At 35.8% G+C, this 23,451-nt stretch overlaps 1 pseudogene; it reads right to left on the reverse strand.

Moving 5' to 3' along the window:
* Positions 1 to 13,227, reverse strand: part of LOC105299457 — a 43,794-nt pseudogene extending 30,567 nt beyond the window's left edge.
* Between the last annotated feature and the right edge of the window lie 10,224 nt (positions 13,228 to 23,451).

Genomic DNA, 23,451 nt, shown 5'->3' on the forward strand with positions numbered 1-23,451 from the left:
TTGTTGCCAGTACTATGAGAACTAAACTATAAAAGAAGGGTCTGGGGGGATGGGGATCTCAGAATTATGTATGCAAATACAGTACCACTCTTCAGCCTGGTAAAATGACCAGCTCAGGACTGAGGAGTTTCCTAGGATGCAGAACTTTCAGTGCTAAACTCATTATGGGACAATTTACTTTACAGGATGTTGATTCAGATCCCTTTAACCTGGGCAACATTCTTTAAAGGGCCCTACTCATGCCCTTCTTTGAAGTGTCTTTCCCAAAGGTCAAAGAGACCGACCTCTCATTTCTAGATCATGCTTCAGAATTCTTGCCTAAATGACCTCAAGCCTGTTGCCAGGGAGTATGTAGGCCCCTTTTCTCAACCTATCTTCCTCAGGGTTACTAATTCCACCTACCAGTGAAGTCCCCCCTGAAACCAAGGGATGAGCAAGAAGTGGCAGTTTGGGGGGATTTAATAGAGAATTTGAACAGGAGGCTAGATCTCCACAAGTGCTCATTTGAGATCCCTCACAGTGAACCAAGGGTGAAAATAGAAGGGAGAGTAGGTCAGGAGCCATGGCCCATGTGGGCACTCTCACTTCGGGCTCTGTAAATACCAGGAGAAGGCCTGAACTTTGCTAATTTCACTGTGATATCTCCCCTGCTCCCAATTGTTCCTAGAGCCCTACAATCCAGAGACCTCTTAATTACTCTCTCTCATGACTAATGTTCTTGTATTTTATTGAGATGCAAAAAAGCAATTGCCCAGCTACACAGAGTGGACAATAGAATCTTAGAATCAAATCTCTTTAAGAGATTTCCAATCAGCTCCCTGTCTTGGCCCCATCATCACTCATACTTCCAGGAGTACCCAACACTGCTAGTTCTGAGCTTATTTGAGGTCAGTGGGGGTGTTAATTGGATTGCTTCTCATTTTTCTCTACTTCAGGTTTATAATTTAGCTTTCTTTGGTTTGCTAAGGAGGTTCCTCTCATTTGTCATGTTTCAGCTTCCAACATCTTGTGGTGTAGTCACTTCTCCTGTCCTTTGAACTTACTAGTAGGTCTTATTCTTTTTTAAAAATTGCTTTACTGTTTTGTTAGTAGGGCTTTGGAGGGAGAGAAAGCAGATGTGTTATGTTCAATCACCCATCTTTGCTAGGAAGATGAAATGTCAAAACATTTCCAGCAAAGGGATAAACAGGAAGAAAAAGAATAAATTTGGGGTAAGGGTGTGGGAGAGAAATTGGGAGAGAAACAGTCAATTACCCATTTGATCCACTAATGAAACGATGTCCTGAAATTATATGACATAAAATATATCAGTTTATTTGCCATAAAATGCATTTTATCAGGCAAACATGGAGCTGCTCTGGAATGGGCTGAGAAACCAAGAGAATTGGATTTCTTTCCAAGTCATTATTTCCGACCTCTGCTGGTGATAAGCTACAGTGACTGTGCTACTTTAGATGAAGCACAAATGGTAAGTTCTCAAATGGTAAGACACATACATTTAAAAAATGCCTTTAAGAAATTAAATGCTATGGTCAAAAAAACTGACCAGAGCCTCCCTTCAGCCTCAGTTCCTAGTCATGCTGCATTGACAGGGTAGTGAAGCCTGTTGGCAGCATATGCAAAGCTAAATCCTCAGGAGTGTGAAGGAACAGGGTGCTCTGCTGGGGAGAACCCATGCATTTACTACAGCCCATTCCCTTCGGCGTGAAGGTAGGGCCTGGCCCAACACAGCAGTAGGTGTTGCCGTCAAGATCCAAGCCAAAGCAGAGTTAGCTCAGGGAAAAGGCACTAACCTTGACTGTGTGCCTAATAGGGACTCATGGGTTCATTGAAACCTTCCAATAACTCCACTCTACATATAATAAAATGAAAGACCAAAGAGGTTAAATAATTTACTCACAGCCCACACCGTCTAGTCAATGGTGGAACTGGGAATTCAATCCAATTCTGTTTAGTCCTTTAAACCATATAAAATTATCATAAATCTTGGCAGAGGCAAGGACTCCTGCATATGTTTGCTACTATGGTTTCCCAGGCAGCAAGGTGAGAAGCCTTTGGACATAGCTTTTCTCCACCTGGGTAAGGTACACTGAGCCTTCTCTTGGCAACATCATCTAGGCACCAGTGTGTGTCTCTGGCATATGTAGCCTTCTTTACTGTGCAGTACACTTGGCTTCCCTCACATGCAGGGCTCAGCACACTTTCAGTTTTAGGTCTTCTGTCCATGGATGATCAGGGGTCACTCTCCCATTTTAGTGGGAATGGATTCACACCATTAAGTGTGAGGGCATCTCCTGGTTCTCGACATGCTACATTTTTTTTTGTCATTATAATTGTGGAATGGGTGTGTTTGTTTCATATTAAGGAACTCATTAAGGAAGCCAATTGAGATCATGGTAAGAGTGAGAAATCTTTTCTTCTTGGGCGTAGGCTTTATTTTCAATTGTTTTGGACTACTTTTAATCTAATTCTGAGCCATCCCCCTCCCCATCCCCAACTCGACAGGCTAGCTTTTTTTCAGGAAAAGGTCATTGACGTTATAGATCAAGTGCTAGAAAACAATAAAGTATTTGAGATAAAAATGCCCATGGTGATATCAACAGCATTCACTGAGGGCCTTGAAAAGAGCATAACAAGTGAGTGAGGCCAGGCATCAGGGCTTCTGCAGCACAAGTCAGGGACTGCAGGATAAGGTAATTCTCCAGAGGGGAGGACAACAGTGAGCTGTTTGCAGCTGACAATTGCAGTAGAAGGTGATGCTCCAGCACTGCTCCAGCTAGCAAAGGGAGTTGGGGCATAGACCTTAATAACATCCCTTCCCTGCTCACTTCAGTGCACAGCCAACAGCCAAATTCAGCTCCTCTCTCAACCTCTGCTTCCTTCTGGTCTTTCTCAGTTGCTCCCACTTCTAAATAATTGACTTCATTTTTATTATTAGATTTTCTTTTAAAAATTAAGTTATTGAATTTAATAGAAAGACATTTAATAGAAAGAGAAAAACACTTAAATGGTTATCATCCAGAATTAGCAATTGTTACTATTTGGTTATATTTACTTTTAGAAACAAATAAAACATTACAAACATAGTCTCTTTCTGTCAGAAATCATCTGAGTCCCATTCCATTAACCCCTCTCCAAAGATAACAATAATCAATAGTGGTTTTTTTTTCACTCCATGTTTTACACCCTGAACAATAACTAGAATAGAAGATATGTGTTTTATTTACATAAATGATGTCAAAGCGCATCTTTAAAAAAAATTTTTAAATTATATTTTGGAGATATAGCCATTTGATTTTTATAATTTATACATTTATGCACATACACATAATAGTCATCCCTTTTGGCTGCTGTATAGTATTTTGTCATATGAATATATCACATTTTATTTACTCCTCTATTAATAGACATTAAGATTGCTTTAATTTTCCTGTTAATACAAAAATGTCACAATAAACACTCTCATAACATCTGCTTATGCAAATATAAAGCTAATATAAAGATTCTTAGAAGTGGAATTCTTGACTCAAATGTTAAGCACGTTTTGAATTTTATGTTGCTAAATTGTTCTCTAAAATGAGTATACCATTTAACATTCTCAGGGTAATGCTTGAAAGTTCTAGTTTTAAAATACTTTGTCTAGACTTGGTTTTGGCAATCTTATTTATTTTTTTCTGATCATGTGAATGCAAATAACATTTCTTTGCTTTTTTCCAACTGTTAATTTGCCACTTGAGTTTCCTTTTTTTCCCTTAATTTATAAGATGTTTGCTCAGTCACTCATTCAACTAATAATTATAGATCACTTTTTACGTCTGGGCCCTCTTCGAGGCACTGCCAGTGCAGTGGAGAATAAGACAGATGAAGACCTCAGTTCCCTTAGAGTTTGTATTCCAGGGGAACTAGGGAGGCAAGAAATAAACTAATAAAAGAACAAAGAAACTTCAGAAAGCATCCATGAGAACTTCCAATAGTAAAGAAAATATACACATGATGTGACAATAAAGAGAAGGAGCAGTAATTTATAGTGAGTGATCAAAGAGAGACTCTCTGAGGAGGGGACATTTAAGTGGAGATTTGAATGACAAGAAGGAACCATGTACAGACTGTGGATGGAGATGTTGGGAGAGAAAGCAAGTGTGAACAAATGCCCTGAGCACACAAGTGTGGTGTGTTCTGAGGGTGGAATGAAAGCCTGGGTGTTATACCCCAGTAAGAAAAAGGTAAGGAAGTAAGGGATGTTATCTGGGAGGCCAGATGATGCAGGAACTTTTAGATCATGCTAAGACTTCGACATTAATCTAAGAGCAACATAAGGCTTTGGAGAATGCAGGGAAGTGATGCAGTCTGATTTACTTGTTAAATATGTCACTCTGGCTGCTGGATAGTAAATGAGTTGGAAGGAGGAAGTAGAGAGAACAGTTTAAGAGGCCACAGAAATGATCCAGGTTAGAGGCAATGGAGGCATGGGTTAAGTTGTGAGCAGTGGAGATAAGTAGAAATGGGCAGATTCAGGATATACTTTTTGGAAAAAGAGGTGATAAGACTTTGTGATAGATTGAATAGGGGGTGAAAGTTGAGAGAACTAGAATAATCAAAAAGGGTTCCTTTGTGTTTGAACAACTGGGTGAGTGGTGAAACCATTCACTGATATAGCCAAGATCAAAGGAAGTAAGGGTGAATGGGAATAACCGGTGCTGAATGCAAAACATTATGGACAGCTGAATGTCCTGGCACTAAGGCTTTGAGAATATCCACCCTACTTATGTTTATGAGACTCAGTGGGATGTTACTCACTACTTTCTCCATTCCAGTAAATAAGCTAAGAATGATTTCATTCAAAATGTAGAATCCATACGATTCTTCTTCATGTCTAACTTCCTGCCTAGATCCAACATAGTCATATCTTTGACCTTAAGAGTGTTTCATGGCGTCACACTGTTTAATGAAGAAACCCCTGTTTTTTGCCTTGCATTCAAGGTCACCACCCACGATCTAGCTTTAATTATCATCCCTAGATATTTCTCCTACTATTTCTCACTAAGAACCTTAGAGCGTGGTCTGTCTGAAATATGGTCTTGTACCTTCTCCATCTTTGTGCCTTTACTTTTGCTCATGTTCACTTGTAAAATTGTTTCTTTGTTTTCAAAGGTCAAATAAAATGTTACTTGTTCTGGTAGGCCTACTATAGTCAGTTTCACTAGGCAGGAGACTTTCTTCTCGCTGCCTCCCATTTTATACATGTGGCATAAAAAGTGTCACTTGTAGATCAGACTCACAAGGGTTGGGGAAAAGATTAAGAATAATACACAGAGAGTGCTTAGAAGCTCACATGTATTATCTCATTTACTCCTAGTCAAAAATCCAGTGGAATCAGAGTTATCCTAATGTGGAAACTGAGGCTTACAAGGGCACGTCATTCATTATACATTGATTACATGTCCTCTCACACTAGATTGCTATGATCTCCCATTTTTTAGATGAGGAACTGAAATTCTCAGAGTTTAAGTAACTTGCTCAAGAGCTCATAGCTAATAGGGAAGAGGCTGGATTCAAATTCAGCTATGTCCTCAGGCTCTGTACCATGTTCTCTCACAACCAATGAGAAAAATAAAATTACCGATTGCCCTTTCTGGCCCAAGAACAGGGTTGGGAGCTTTTACGTAACACTGTCTCACTTCATCCTAACTCGAGCACTGAAAAGAAAGGTATGTTCAGTGAGAAGAACAAGCAGAGCATACAGAAAGCATCCAGACTCCATCAGAGTGGCTGGTGGATTCAGGTTAAGACCTTTCTCTTCATTAGCCCTCAATTCACTTGATCCGTTGATTGAATCTCTCTATAAAAGATGAAGCTAAAGAGTTATAAAGAAAAATTTGCCTGCTTTATAGTTCTTTTAAATGATGGTTGTGATAGGCTTGGTAGTGGCAGCTCCCAGGAGAGAGAAAAAAGCAGATACATTCTGGCTGGTAAAAAATACACAAACTCCTTCTTCATGGCCACCATCTTGCTAGTTAATTCTTATTGAGTATTTACCACTGAATCCCTGTCACGAGTTACATAATTCATATGTTTTCTTATTCTGACATCTACCTTAAAATATAGTAATTTATACAAACATATTTATGGGAAACCAATATCCAGATTTTTTTTTCCCTTCACCTAATCCGATTTACACACACACACACACACACACACACACACACACACACACACACCCCTGCTCAAATCCAAGTTGGGGCTGACTTGAATATTTATTCCCACTAATTTTTCATTGCAATACCTAAATCTTGCCTTCTACTCACATTTCACCTTTATGTGGGTCAAGCAAAAATTCTGAGATCTACCTTCATTTTCTAAATAGACAACCGAGTTATAGAATCTTAAAATAACATCTAACCTCATTGCTATTTTCTTTCACTTACATAATTTATTGCAAATTCCTATTTAATTATAACATAATAGTTTCTACTGTTTTAGTCAGAGATCTAGCAGGAAACAGCACTTTGTTCAGATGATCAATGAAGAGACTTTTTACAGAGGTATGGGCAGCATTAAAGGAACCAACAAGAAAGGATGAGGCATGCAGAGACTAGCATCAGTGGGAAGCTTTTATCACCCATAGTTTGAAAGGATGTGGGGCAGTGATGATGTTACCAATGGAGCTATGGAAGATGGGTTTTCTGGTGGATGCTATAATTATTGGTGAACTCGGCCATTTCCAAAATTGAAAAACCAAAGCTGCCAGGAAGTAGGGAAGAAATATTCTGAGTTCGTTTCTCACTGCAATCTCTGGCAGAATTTCCCTTTGGCCAAATCTAAAAGGGCACCAAATGACAAGAGAAGCAGCTAAAGCAATCCAATTTGATCATCCTCCTGGGGCACAAAGCAGAGGGAAGAAGGCTGAGAATGCATGGGGAAAAAGAAAAGAGCCACTACATCCACATTCCTAGTCCATAGATCTCTACCATTAACAATGGCCCCATTCTAGCAAAATTCTACCTCCAGCAAAATTCACTCATTTATTCCTTAATCTGGATTCAGCGACTGCATTATTAAATTATGAAAAATATAGGGAAATTTAAATATAAGAACACACTTTACTCATAAAAAACACATATGATCTAGATATATGAGAAGACATACCTTGTTAGATACACCTTGGAATCTTTTCCTTGACTCTTGTATTCTGCAGTGAGCCTCTATCATGAAATTCATTTTCATAAAAATATGTCTGTATTATTGAAGAGGAATTTTCCACTCAAATGGCTAACCTTGTAATCAGCTCTTTGTTTTGCTTCTGTAGACATGCTTGCCGCATAGTCCGAAGGGCAGGGTGACCTCGAGATCAACTGAAGACTCATTCTCCCCTTGCTTGTTCTGTCTAGATAACAGATGTATCCCCTTTGCTTGTTCACAGATAAGCCATATAAAAGTAAGGTTGCTCCTGAGCTTGGAGCCCAGATCTTCAGAATGCTAACTCTTCTGGGATCACTGGTGTAATAAACCTGAGTTCTCCAACTCTCTGAGTGGTGCTTGGTTTCTCGCCAGTCTGATTTTTCTGCAACATTATCTCCTAGTAATCTGTATTGGAACTTTATTGTGGATCACATTTTAGTCAGCGATAAAACCTATATTTCTGGCACATTTGAAAGAGTTTAGTATTGAATCTGCTGATCTTGGAAACCTTCTAATAACAAGTAAATTTGCAGACACTTGAGGGCAAAATTTTTAGGAACCTGACAATTCCTTGTTAGCTTACATCCTTGAAACTCTATCAGTATTTTGAGTCGGTATACCAGAAACAAGCCCTGTTAGATTACTTTAGCTTAGTTCTCCACAGAAAAGTTTTCATTTAGTTAGAGTTTACTAGTTTGGGTTTAATTGAAGGTCAGTATGAGAAATGGACATGTGAAACATGTTTCTGCTTATTCTATAAAACCGTGTTTATAGATGACATCTATTATATTCTGTGATGTTCCTTATAAAAAAAGCTATGAAGACTCCTCCTAGAAGAGTTTCTCTGGAAATGAGATTTTTGTTTCCCTATTTACCATAATTGCTAAAGCAACGATAATAAATCAGTTTCTAGAACATTACTATCATAAACTGGTTCCTCCATTATTTTCAGTATTTACTCATAAAGACTTAGTTTGTATCTTTGAAAAATATGTCACCTCAAATTCTTTTTAGAAGAAAATGAAACATAGAGTAAGAATTAGAGCTTTTTAAAAAGAGTACTATTTATTATTGGGTAGTTAAATCAAACAGTAATGAAATAATTAAACATATAAGACTTAAAAATATGTGTGTATATGTATGTATTCATGTATATAGATACCCAAAGATATATGTTTGTATATGTATATTGCACAACATATCACAAAGGGAAAATTATGAAGTGATAGAGATAATTTATAAAAGGAATCGCAGGGGAAAAACAACAATGTGCTGAATAAGGCAATTAGGGCTTTCTTCATTAGTTTGATAGTTCTACAAACACTTATCAAACTGCTTCTGTGTTCTAGGCACTGGGCTAGATGACAAATTTATGTTAGGCAATAGCTCTATCCTCAAAGAGCTTTCAGTCCAGTGGGGCAGGGTACAGTGGAGAGACAAGTAAATTTATTATAGGAATGTGTTATAAAGACAACACTATGGAAGCTAATGAGATCCAAAGGTGGTGCTCAAACCATGAGAGGAATTTAGAAAGACAGAAAGGCCATGACATAGAAGAGTCGCCTTTAAAACAATGGTGAAGACTAGGAGAAGGAGGGCTAGATTTGAGGACAGCATACATGCATACAGGTCTATCTAGAAGAAAGCATTCATAGAAAACCCTGAATAGGTATGTGACTCTAATAATAAATCTATACCCATTGTTAATTTTATCTTTATCTGAACTATTTCCTCTCTGTCACTTTCCTGTCAACTTTCATATAATTGTTGCAAGATAACTGTTAGTACCAGCACTGGGGTGGATTGATTAAAAAATGGCTCCAGTTTTTTTTTTTTTTTAACCTGTCCCTGTATCCATGCCCTGTGCAATGTGAGCTTGCAGCTCCTCCTATCTGGAGGTGGAATCTATTTCTCCCCCTAGCTCCTTTGAATCAAGGCCTGACCTTGTGTCTTGTTTGGAACAGTATAGCATAAGAATGATGACATGCTGAGTCTGAGCATCAAGAGAATTTATGTCCTTTTTCTTTTGGAATCCTGCCTTAGCCATGAGGCTAGTCTGCTGAAAGATGAGAGGCCATGAGAAGCTGCAGTGAATAATCCCAGCCAAGATCCCAGATGTGTCAAAGATCACAGCAATAGTCAATCAGTTATTTAGCAAACCAGTAACTGACTAAGATGAGTAAGAAAGCCCACTAAGCCCAGCTCAGGTCAGCAGAACCCCTTAGTTGATATGATGACTTATGAAAAATAATAAATTGTTGATATTTTATAACACTAAGTACTGAAGTATTTTATTATGCAGCAATAGCCAATTGAAGGATTTAGGGGAAAAATGAATCAAGGTATTATGGAAGCATAAGAGAAAATGAAAATAAAGTGCTCTCATAAAGTTGAAGAAACTTCTATTCTCAGCTCTATTGGTAACTGGCCAGAGCCCCTGAGCAATTTATGTAAGCTCTTTGGACTTTGGTTTTTATATCTGTGATTTAGATAAGATAAGGGCATTTCTGATTAATGATGGAAGAGTAAAAGAATTTTTATTTCACTTCCCTCTTGAAACACCCAGAAAAAGAATGATAAACAGAGGGGAAAATGTTCCACTTATAAAGAGAAAAAGAGAACCCAAAGGAATTGAAAACAAGTCCACACAAAAGTATGCACATGAATGCTCATAGCATCATTATTCGTATTAGCGCCAAAGTGGAAACAACCCAAAAGTTCATCATCTCAATGGATGAATAATATGTGGCATATCCACACAATGAAGTATTATTTGGCAATAAAGTACCAATACATGCTACAATATGAACAGTAGTTGAAAACATTATGCTAAGTGAAAGAAGTCAGACATAAAATATCACATAATGTATGATTCCATTCACATGAAATCTCCAGATTAAGCAAAACCATAGAGACAATAGATTGGTAATTATCAAGGACTTGGAGAGGAGAAGGACTGATGGGGAGTGACCGCTAACAGGTATAAAGTTTCTTTTTGAGGTGATAAAATGAGTTCAGTAGATAGTGGTGATGGTTCTCTATCATCATGAATATACAAAAAAACATTAAATTGTACAGTTTAAAAGGGTGCATTTTATGATATGTGAATTTTATATCTATTTTTTAAAATGTAAAAAAAAAAAAAAAAGGAGCTACAACCTCAAATCATAGACATATAATGCCCCAAACTATGAAATCCGAACTAAAGTGACAATGTGTTATTAGAATCATGAATCGAGATATAAGAACTCTGGTTGCAAAGCTAAAGGAGAGAGATTGTCGATTTCTAATAAGAACTTATATTTCAGGAATTTAGTTGTGAAACACAACAACTTCTTGAAGGCTAAAAATAGAGATAGACTTGTAAAGCCCACAGACAAACATATTTATTAAGAGTATGCTGGAAATAATACATCTTATGAGAACCACGGACTGTCCTAGATCATTCCTTCTTTACTCCCCTACAATATAGTTTACTCCATCATACAGTTGTACCTATTCAAAATCAATTAGGGACCAGCCTGAGACCTGTTTCCAAGAGTTTAGCTAAGCTACTCCATAGTACTGCTGCCTCGATATCTCTTTGGTTTGGTAAAGTAGCCTGCGGGGTCTTATACTACTGACATTACTCCTCTCATGCAAGCTCATGTCCTAAATAATCGTCTGTGGAATTGCAAGCAGCCATATGTTCCTGATATGACTTCTCCAATAGCATTTGTGATCAACAGTCTGTCTTGCTTACCAACGCCTGTATGCCTTATGCACCCCTTAGGTAAGACTCTCATGGGGCTTACCCAAACTCACTCTTTTGGTTTAAATCGACTGATCCAGGCTTAGACCAAGAACTCCAAAGCACTTCACTCTTGGATGCTAATAAAGGCACGTGTCCCCCAGGTCCTACCTCACTCTCTGTCTACACCCTGTCTTGATTTCCCCATGTGACTCCTTGCTCGAGGTGGTCTGTGCACTTCCTATAGGACCTGTGAGTAACAAACTTCTTTGATTCAATTTCTCTTTTGGTCTGTTGTTAAATAGCTTATTATTGTTAATTTATTAAATGTTAATAAATTAACAATAACAATTGTTAATTTATTATTAACAATAATAACATTTGCTCCACTTAGCAAATGTTAATTTAATAAAGCCATCACACCTGTTGATAGATAAAAATTAGGGAAGGAAATAACATAAGCAAAAGTTGGTGAAACATATACCACAAGAGGAATCCCAGAGAAACACATAGTTCCCAGTATTTTCAAAGTAATGACATGCACAATGATGACTCAAAAGAGAAAAAAAGAAAAAAGAAAAAGAAAAACATTTTTTCCCTCCTTGTGGAGGGTATGGAATCAATATATACAAGATGTAAAGTACGGTATAGGGAATATAGTCAATAATGTTGATATAACTGTATGGTGTCAGATGGGTACTAGAATTATTGGGGTGATCACCTTATAAGTTATATAAATGTATAACCAATATATAGTACATGTGAAACTAATATAATATGTCAAATGTAATTGAAAAATAAAAATATTTTTAAAAAGACCCCCTAAATAAATAAAATATATAAGAGTTAAAACATAGAGATGAAAAATCAACTGGCTGAGCTTAAGGAGAAGATGGAATAGAAATATAAATGCATTACTGAAATGAATGCACATTAGTAGAAACGAACATTGTCACATCACTACTAAAATGTGATCAGGATCATGATTAGCAGGCTTGAGAAAAATCACACAAAATGAAATAGAAAAGAACAATGAAAATGATTGCAGAGGTGTTGATGCATATGGAAGACATACAGAGGAGATGAAATAATGGCAGACACTATTTTTTTTCCTGTGGCTACTGTAACAAATCATTACAAATTTAGCAGCTTAAAACAACACAAAATTATTATCTTACAGTTCTGGAGGTCAGATGTCCAAAATGGGTTTTCTTGATCTAAAATCAAGGTGTCAGTAGGGTGGCATATCTTCTGTAGGCTCTAGGGGAGAATCATTTTGTTTTTTCCAGCTTTTACAGGATGCCTGAATTGCTTGGCTCATGGTCTCTTCCTTCCTTCATCTTCAAAGCCAGCAGTATAGCACCTTCAAATTTCTCTCTGACTCAGTTTCTATCCTCACAGTTCCTTTGCTGATTTTTTAAAAGAAATCTTGTGATTAAATTGGACTCACTTTGGATTACCCTAGGGTAATCTCATCATCTCAAGATTCTTAATTACATTTACTAAGTTTCTTTTCCATGTAAAATAACAGGTTCCAGGGATTAGAATGAGAACATCTTTTGGGTGGGTGGGAAGTATTACTTTGCCTACCACAGACACCAACATATATCCTCGTGAAATGTCAGAGATTTGAGGGGGGGAAAGTCACATAGGGATCACAAGTAGGAAAAGTAACTGACGCACAAGGGAAAAAAGTTTATCTCTACTTATCTCCAGAAATAATACCAGAAAACTAGAGTAATGTTTATAAGCTGCTGAGAAGAAAAAGTGGAACTCAAGAATTTTACACCTCCTGGACTGTCCTTCAAGTGTAATGACAAAACAAACATTTCAGATATACAAGTTGTCATGCCCATGAATTCTTTTGAAAAAAGGAAATTCTTCAGGATGAAGTCCAATCGATTCAGAGTAAATAAAAATATGCAGGAAAAGTTAAATAAAATGGTTAATGGTGAACATTTAATGTATTTAAACATGAAACTAAGACCAAAATGACACACTGAGGAAGCATACTTTTAGCGTCCCACCCAGATGTCTCAGATGGACCGGAACGCCCATCTCCTTGCTGCTATGCATGTTAGGGGCTAATGACGAGCAGCTGCTCCTTCTCCAGAGTATCGCCCTCAGTGTGTAAAAGATGATTTGCCAGGGAAATTATGTCTTCCCTTGTGCAACCAGGAACAAACTTACAGCCAATGACTGACAGGAGAATAAAAATTTGTGACGTGGCTTATGCTCCAAAGCTCCCCATGGGATCAGACTGAGACTAGGCCTTACCTAAGTCCATGTCCTTGCTCTCCCTGCTTCATCGCTTTCATTGTGCGTTTTTCCTGAAGAGTTCTCCCTCAGTAAATTATACACACATGGGTCCTTATCTCAGGCTCTGCTCTGAGCCTGACCTATATGCACTATGGTTTGATGGTCTTTCCTTCTTCACTTCCCTTGTTTTCAAATATTTTTCAGTCCCTTATTGTGTGTGCCATTTGCTTTTATGCAGCCAAACATCAGGAAGCTGTGGTGAGGCTATTAGCACTCTATTTAATTATTTCTTTGGAAGTCAGTCATTGTCTGGAGATTTTTACACCCAGCTCCAAAAGAATCTTATATTTTGTCTGGTCAATGAATTTCACAATTCAGCAAAAATAGAAATAAAACAGAATTTCCATGCTTTCTGAAAATAAATGACAAATGATTTTTAACCAAATGACATATTCATAATATTTTTCCAAAATCCTATTGCATACATGTACCAACTACATGTTCTAGTTCCATTTAAATAAGAAATTAATATGAACTCATAACTCTAGGTTTATTATATGTATTCCTGCAAGCTGAAAACATTACTTGTAGTTTAGAAAATAAAACAGAATTAGGTTAATTAGCCCTGTTATTTAACAGTTAGCTGCATGCGTCTCCTAAGATGACTCATTTATTCACACTATAATGTAACAGAAAAGCTAACAAAAATTTGTTATTTATGGTACTTACAAAACTAATTATTTTGAAGAAGAGTTTAGGAGCAGCTGAGAAATGGCTTATCTTAAAATTTATTTTTAACACTGTTGAGCTTTTGGACTAACCTTAGAACTGCTTTACATCAAAGCTGCTCAGTAGAAAAACAAGAGGAGCCGGTAAAAGTGAAGCCATAAACTGCATTCTCCACACTTTTCAGAATAGTTACTAAATCTTCATGACAGCAAATAAAACAGATAAAATAGGCCAATAGGTGGTGCTGTTGTTATGTGTAATGCTGTGAAAAACAAAAGAAAGAATTTTTGAGGAAAATGTTTGCCAGAAAGAACATGAAACAAAAATATACCCCTAGTTTCTGAATTCTTTAAGGAGATGGCAGTGTCATTTCTTTGTCTCTCCTGTTTGAGTTTGAGCGATCACTCATCATTCATTATCTTGCTGTGTTGAAGTGTTCAATTTTTGTGTCTCATACCAAAGCTATGGCCAACATAAACTTTTTATATGGATATTGCAAGGAAAGGATATCCATTCACTAGATCTCTGATATTTTTCAACTGACTTGAAAAGACATCTTAACCCACGTGCATAACAAGTAAATACCCACTGGAACACAGGTCTTTAAAAATAGAGGAAGGTGGAAAGTTCCTAAAAGTACATCTGATTTCCACAACATTTAGTAGAATGATCCACATTAATCTTTTAGACAACAATTAGAATGAATTAATTCTCTAACTTTCTAATCTAAAACAGGAGACACTTTCAATAAGGTTTTGTAAAATTCAAAATTCTCTCAAAAGGAACATTAGCCATGCTAAAGGAAAGAGGAGCAATATAGATAGTTAATAAATAGAAAAAGATCTTTAAAACATTATTTTATGCATGGAAAATGGATTTTTTTTTTATTCTCTGTGATGAATTCATTATCTTAGTGTTAGTTTTGTAAAATCAGTCTTCATGGTTTGAAAAGAGGTCCAGGTGTGGAAAGAAATTCTCCTTGGGATTAAAAATTTGACACAAATAATTGACCAAATAGGGGAGATTTTAACACATTTGACATGCATTTTAAGACTGATTTTGTAGAGATAAATAGTTTTGGACTCCAATGATCTCATAAGAAGATACTGGTCTCATCTAACAAATTCATTTAAACATCCTAAATTACTGCTATCCCTCAAAGAATCGCAATCAAATAAAAAATAAGTCATGTTGTACAGCAAAGTGAGAAATAAAAGACAAGAAAAATAATGCTTCATAAAGCTTATAAAGTTTTTAGGTACTTTATAGTCTTGAAAACTTTTTGAGATAAGCAATTTAGCTAATAATGTTGGCTTACATTAATTGAGTACTTAAGCAATTATAGCATTTTACCTCTAGTAACTCATTTAATCATTACAACAACCATATGAGGTAGGCAATATTACTGTTCTCCTTTTTCAACAGAAGCATCAAAGTATAGAAAAGTTAACTAGATTCTCCAGGGAATATACCTAATAAGCACCCTAGCTGGAATTACAACTCAGGCAGGCTGAACAACTCGAGCAGTCATTGAATATTCATTTTTAGAGATAAAAATTGTCATTAAAATTTATATAATAAACTATTAAAAGTGGTATTGAATTTAAAACTCAGGTCTCAATAATTCGTTCTTCCTGAATTACATTCAATTTAGATTTGGACAATTCCAGACTTGTCAAAAGTGACATTTCTCTTGAATGTAAGTGTCATCTAGACTGCGCCTGTATAGCGGGTCTACCACAGATGCTTCTCTGCACTTGATCAGTATGCTATTTGGAATTTCATGCCTTCAAGTAATTTCATTACTTGTCTCTGCAGTCTTCCCATATAAATCAAGGCAGCCCATTGTTCCAAGAATCCTCCCAAATGTAAGTTCTCAACTGAGAAGTGTATTGCAGCTGGCTTAATGCTGGCATCAATGGAGAAGTGGGAAGAGAGAGGTTGTCAGACTTTAAGACTCAAAACCTATCTCCATTCTGGCAAGAAAAGGAGATATTATGGGACCCCTTGAGTACAAGCATCTAGCATTCTGGAAAGCAGTATACTCAGTTTCCAACATTTTCCAAAAGACAAATAAAGAGGATTGGTCAGGAGTGCAGAAGTCTAAATCTGAAAAAATAAGATATCACTTTTATTGGCCAAAGCCTTGCTGAACTTTTTGGTTCATTTATGCTTGGACAGATCTTAGCGTTTCTATAAAGGATGCTGATTGTATCAGTCAGCTTAGACTAAATTATACTACAATAAAAAATGACATCCTCTACCCCCAAATCTTAGTATTTTACAAAAAGAGAGTTTTCTTTCTTGCTCATTTTATGTTAATCATAGATTGACTTTGGCTCTTCCATCTGGAGCCCACTCAGGTTGAATGAGAAGCCTCTATCTGGGACCTGCCAGTGCAGTGGCTGTGGAAAAAGGAATGCTAGTGAAATCACACGATAATCCTAGGGCTTTTGCTCAGAACTGGCATCTAGCATTTCTGACCACATTTCATTGGCCAAAGCAAGTCATATAGCCAAGCCTGATGTCAATAGGCCTGGAAGGTTTAATCCTCTTAGAGGAAGGGTCACTTAATATTAGGAACAATAATGCAATCTTCGGACTTACTGAATTATATTGTATAAGGCTTAAAGAAGCTCCTGTTTGAATAAATTAATAGGGTAAAAATGCAAGTAAGCTCTAGAAGCTTCAACTTGACATCATAAAAGAAATACTAAAGAAGTTTAAACATTGACGTGTCTCTCGACCTTTCTCAGCAGTAATCATTTCAGGTTGTAGAAGCTGACTTGAGAGGGCAAGCAACAAAGCTCAGGGGGCTGCTGAGCCCAAAGTGCAACCACTCCTCCATCACCAGCTACACAGCATGGGCCAAGTCACACAGCTTCTTATCTTGTAACACTGGCAAAAATCCAGGCTTCATTTTTAACTCCCTGCATTGCTGTTCTTTTCAAGTATGTTACCAGGACTTTATAAAGATTGATATAGATTGCTGGGAAGCCGTTGGGTTGAAAGTCCAGATGTACATAAATCAAGTCATAGCATCATTTTATTCAGAATGTTTCGGCCCAAGTCATTATGGGATAGAAGAGGAGAGATTGATAGTGAGTCTTATGGGATTTGATGATCTCAAAGGTAAGAGATATTAAATGTATGATTTAGTTTTATGAGTCACCGCAGTAATTTTATATAGACTGAAACTTTGGCTGCTGCTGGTTTAAAATGTATTTTAAGTAATTGGGAATATATTTTGGGGGCACATTAGGATGAAGAGTTGAATGTGATTTTTGTTCGTCAAAACTAAGATCTGATCTGCATAAAGAAAAAACCTATCCATCAATAAAAATGCATATCAGTATAAATATCTAATCACTATGTCGTATACCTAAAACTAATTTATATTGTACATTAACTATAATTGAAAAACAAATTTTAAAAAATATGTCAGCAAATCTCTTTATATATTAAAGCACTAATCTTTACTATAATTAGTTCTATATCTAATGATTTTTACATATAGTTACTTTAAGACAAGAACTCAAGATCCTCATGTTTGATAAAAGGATTTCCCTGATCCTTTTAGTCTTGAGCCTAAAATGGATCTACATTTAAAATCGTCTCAGTTTTTACACTGAGGGACATGAAAAGTACAATATAAATTAGTTTTGAGTATACAACATAGTGTATAATATGTTGGAGAAATTTTGAATATACACTATTTTATTCAATGCTGTATGTAAATTTAGTTTTATTAAATTTTCTTTAATTGCAATTGTAATAGAAAATTTGAATTCTTTCTCTGATGATGTTACTTCTCCAGCAGCCTCGTAAAATCAGGTGGTTGAATTTACAAGATAATATTTAAGAATGTCCGATTCTGAAGTTCTTTGTTGGCTCTTTTAGTTAAGGACAAGCTTCTTTAACAAAGGATGCAATCACAACCAAGTCTATCATAAAGTTAAATATACCTGTATTAACCATCACAATGCCATCATCTACTAGTTACTTTCTTTTTATTATTTTATCGCATCTGTAGAAAACTACCCAATAATTGCTCAAATTGAGTTTTAAGCTGAAAAATTAACTACTAATCAATATAATACATTTTATAACTTTAATCGTCTTTCCCATTTATAACTACATACCATTCCTCTCATTCTTTTCTTATATGTTGAAAGGTATGTTGCTTTCACATTTTATCTAAATTATTCTCTTCACTTTTTAAAAAATTTGCTTTCAGTCCACCCACCCAATCTATCCTTTAAAAATGTATTATCATCTTTATTTATTACACATTATTTTTTAGTAGTATTTTATTAAATGTTTATTTAAAAATAATAAAAGTAATGGAGTTGGAATTAGAAATTGAGACCATACAAAAGGGGGCAAAGTGAAAATATAAAATCTTTTCATCCTCCACACCTGTCCTATTCTCCAGAGAGAACTATTTTTAACATTTTTTGATCCTGGTGATTAACTCTAAAAATTCTAGACCAGCCCTGGAACAATAGAAATATAATGTGAGCCACATTTCATTAGTCTAGTAGCCACATTTTAAAAAGTAAAAAGAAACAGGTAAAAATAATTTTAATAATATATTTTATTCAATCTCATATCCAAATGTTATCATTTCACGTCAATATAAAAATATGAAAGAGATAAATAATTATTTTTTTCATGTTTAGTGCATTTCATACTTAGAACACATATCAGTTCAGACTAGATACATTTAAATATTCAATAGCCTCATGTGGCTAATGGCTGCCATATTGGATAACACAGGTCTAGGTAATATATATCTGGTTTAGCAATATTAAAGAGTGTCTGTCGATTTCCTGCCATGAGAATAAAGAATTTAATACCTTCTACTACCCATTCATCTTAAAAATCTTGTTAAATTTGTATGTTAGCTCTCCCATTGGTCCTCTTTATTATTTGTAAAACTATACCTAATCTTTACTTCTTATACAAATGTTAGGCAGTATCCCTTGAATTTCAGCTATGCAAGAAATCAATATTCTCTCACTATGCTTCCAAACTTTTGACAGCTATATCATTAGTTTTAAATTGTCAAGATTTATAACCTATTCTTTTCTATCACTATAGTAAATGAACATTTTTTTTGTAGTATTTTAGGTTCTTATAAATGTAAAACTAGTCTATGGCATATAGAATATTTATGAGTTTGGAAAGATTCACTGTGAGATCAAGCAGTATAATTAAATCCTCTGGAAATATAATCTCACACTCTTAATCTGTCACTTGAAGCAGAAGCTTCTGAATAGATTCTCATTTCTCATATTCCATCACTCATTCAGAATCATGCTTCAGTTTAGTTTGCTTAATTTGAGGACCATGGTTTCATTATTCAACTTGGTTCTTCTTAGATTCTCTTATTGCCTTCCATTTCCATTTACCTATTAACTAAGAAATTCCTGGCCATTTTGTTTTTAGATCATCAACTTTTTAATCATACCATTCAAAACAGGAAGGTGATTGTCTTCTTAAAGACTATCTCTGGAAGCCCACTAACTAACTTCCTTTTCTTATTTGAATTTCTTACCTGTATGTCTGCTGCTGAGCTGTGATTCTGGAATTTAATTTCATTGCTCTGTTGGTTAAATTCTATAATTTTTGAAATACCAAGTATTCCTCTTTCAGTGAAGAAGATATTTTATTGGATTATAGCTTCTAGTAATTTTTTTTTTCAAACACATGCCAAAGCAGTAAACTTTCTGAGTCTTTGTATGTTTGTAAATAGTTATATTTTCCTTTCACACTGGACTAGTATATTTTAATTTTTAAAAGAACATTGGATTTCTATAGTAACCTCGCATGTTATAAATATATTACGTCAGTGTATTCCTACTCCTTGCAAATTACAATCCAAGTGAATCAGTTACGGTTAAGAGATAAAATAAATCCCTAGACTCTCTCCTTAGAGGATTCATGGTGAAGCAACATCCTATGCTTGACCTTTAGTTACTGTTCTGTATCAGTTGGGAAATCAAAATTTTCATTATACAGCCCTCCTGGGGGAATTACATCATACTTTAGCATGTTTAGAAACGTCCTTTTTCCTGCCCACATCTCACAAAGACTTACAATTGCATGGTAGGTGCCTCTGGGAATTCTTAAATATCTTCTGTGAACGAGGAGAAATGCAGACATGTTGGCAAAGCTGATCATTTTTGTTGTAGATCTTACACTTGCTTTGGCCATTTTTATTATCCTATATGCTGTTTACTTAACAGTAGCCACGGGTATTTTTATCTGTCTTTTTCTATATTTTCAAAGGAGAGTTGGAAAAGAATGATGACTTCTGTGAGGGCAGAACTTGAATACTGAATTCTAGCAATGCTGCCAGGAAGCCATTTGCAGGCAATATAGAGAGAGTCAGCTCCAGGATGGTGCCTGTTCATTTGCTGGCCTCAAGAGAAAGGGCTACCTTGCCTGAGGAGAACGGTTCTCTCTTCTGAAGAGTGGGGTGTTATCCGCTGTGGAGGAGACACATGGGAAGACTTGCCGGAAAGTTACACCCATCCAATGGAGAGGTACTTTTTAAAAATACATCCTGCCCACCAAATCCTATAAACTTCTGGTCCCATTCACTCTGGGTTCACCAGTCCTTAGTGATATCTTTTATTAAATAAAGGAAACTTGTGTACAATATTATATCTTATTCATCAGTGAATTTGGACCGACCAGTATCTTTTCTTCTGTATGAGAAGTATTTTTTAAGGTGAGCATGTGAAGTGTTTAGTTTAATTCTCCATTTTGTGAATGAGATAATACAAGTAACAGGTCAAAAAGGCTGAAACTTCTATTTCACTCTTTTCTTAGCAGTTTAGTTAAAAAGCTTGGTGGAAGAGAAAGTTTGAGAAAATGGATGTTCTTTCTATCCATGTGTTTTTTTCCCCCTGGATGCCAAGTGGCAAAAGTAATCAGTGGTTTTCCTTGAATGGACATTGTATTTTCAAAATGGTCTTTGGAGCAAAAACAGTGTGTAAGCATGTGAAGTGGCAGAAAAGAGATTTATTCTCTTTTAGGTCTAGCGTCCTATAAACATTGGAGATTGTAAGGAAAACAATTCAAGGTGATCTAATAATAACACTTCAAACCCTAAAATTGGACTAATTCGGAATTACCTAGTCCTTTGTTCTATTTTACTGCTTTGGTTCGGTAGAAGCAAATGGATCAGCTTTGTTTTGGCTTTTGTCAGATAAATGACCACTGTAGATGTTCTGTTTTTTTTGTTGTTGTTGTTTTGTTTTTTTATAATGTAATTTCATACTTTTATAGTACATAGGTACATTTTCTCAGAAACAATATCTGGTTAGTTTTCAGAAGACTCTGGAAAATTATTTCATTTTAGCCGTTGTGATTACAACTTCTTAAAACCAAGCCTTTGTTCTCATATTTCATCTTCATTGCCTTGTGGATTTTTGACATCTTAATTTTTTTAAGCGTTTCCACCAAACCGAAAAATTATTTCAGACTATATGTAAGGTAGCACCTAAATGAACTTCTTATAATAAAAGTAGCAAAATTATACTCAATAAGAAAATAATAAGCTTAACTACAGGGACAATAAATACTTGAACTTTTAGTAGATTTAAGTGGTCTTACCACAAAAAAGAATACAGAAAAATAAAGAAAGAAAATGGTAACTGAGGTGATAGCTATGCTGTGATGATTACTTCACAATGTATTTGTACATCAAAACATCAAGTTGTGCACCTTAAATACATATAAAGTCAGATTATACACCTTAAATAAATATAATTTCTAATCAATAAAGCTGAAAAAGTAAGTAGAAAAAATGTGTCAAAAATAAATAAAGGCACAAAAAAATGTACTTTTAGAAAATGATGAATTAACTTTAGTATAATAACGTTATCCATATTTCGGTTGTGGTGTTTGTTAGAGTGCAATAACTGCTCCACAGAAGAAATTGATAAATTGTGTTGCATGAGTACAGATTGTAGTAAGGGATTTTAAAATTCTCCATTACATAGTTTCCAAATTTATATAAGGGGATGACCTAACTGGTGGGATGTGCGGCGCATAGCCAAACTAGGCCTTAAACAATTGGTCCTGACTGCATGGAATTTGCAGTTACAGAGGCATTATTTTGTGAAATGTTTTTTCAGTTCTAAGAAAACTCAACTATTATTCATACATCGTGGAAGAGATACACAGATGACATTTCTTTTTGTCTTTAAATTTTAATCAACTCAGCAACTTATCTAGAAGACCCAGAGGGATGAGGACACGGCTTTAGTCAATTTTGATTCAGAAGTAACAGAACAGGTCCTGAATGTGAGGCACTTCCTGAAATTAGGGGTCCTAGGGAAGATATAATGGTAGGAGTAAGAGAGAGAAGTATGGACAAAGAGAGAAGAGGCATGAGAGGTGAGCCTCGGGTATGATCAAACGTAGAGTTTTGCCTTGCATGAGCATTTGGATATTTAAGAAATGTCTGCACTCGATTGTGCTAACATTCAGGGGTAAGGGACCACAGTCACATCCCAGCAGATTTCTTGCACGGTCTTTGCCTTGTGTCCCTAAGCTTTCTTATCTCCTGTGTGTTCCTAATGTAAAGGGTTGGGGTCAATGGTAATGATTTGATAAGAAAAGAAACTAAAAGTGTATAACATTTTGAATATCTTTGAGGCTTGCCTTCAACCTCCACCACATGCCTGTCTTATAGTTGCCTCCAGAGCACCTGCTGGCCCCACAGGACATTGGGTTGGCATGTCTTGCCAGGCTCCTGCAGCTCCCTGAGATTCTTTTCAAATCCAAAGTCGTGACTGTCCTTAACCTCTAGGTCAGTTCTAGAAACTAAGATTTAGTTCTGGTGAGTTCTAAATGCTGTTAGGTGAGAATACATTTCTAAGACATATTATTTACCAGCGATTCAACTAGGGCTGCTTTTAGCTTTATTTTACAAATTGTAGCAATACAGTCTTAAATTTCAAAAGGAGCTTGAAAGTCATTTAGTGCACTTCTCATCTAATTAAGAAATATCTTCTACAATATCCCTCAAAGATGGTTGTCCTATTTCTGCTTAAACATTTTTCATGAGACACATGAGGCAGCCTATTGTTAAGTTCTTTATAATATCCAATAGAAATTTAAGTCCCCACAACTCCCATCTCTTTGTCCTATTTTTGCCCTATTAAGCAATCTAGAAAATAGTTGACTAAGAACAATGACTTCACTGGAATCATAAATTCTAAGAAGAAAAGAGAGCATCTTCCTTTATGAATTTTCTGCTTTCTACTCACACCATTGAACAACGTTGCCTTTTTGGGGCAAATAGGCCCCATTTAAGATCGTAACTTGTAAGATAAATCTAGGCTTTATTGTGTACTTTAATAGAGGGTTCTTAATTTGTCTTTTCTGACTTCTTGTACATATTTGTTAATCAAGAATTTTGAAATTCATGTCTTCTAAGCTTCCTGAAAGCTGGGAGTGTTGCCAATTTGCACTGACAAACAGCATTTTATTAGCACATTCGTAACTATTAAAATGAATTTTCTAATGCACTCACC

Source organism: Pteropus vampyrus, unplaced genomic scaffold (assembly GCF_000151845.1).
Source record: "Pteropus vampyrus isolate Shadow unplaced genomic scaffold, Pvam_2.0 Scaffold7, whole genome shotgun sequence".
Taxonomy (NCBI): domain Eukaryota; kingdom Metazoa; phylum Chordata; class Mammalia; order Chiroptera; family Pteropodidae; genus Pteropus; species Pteropus vampyrus.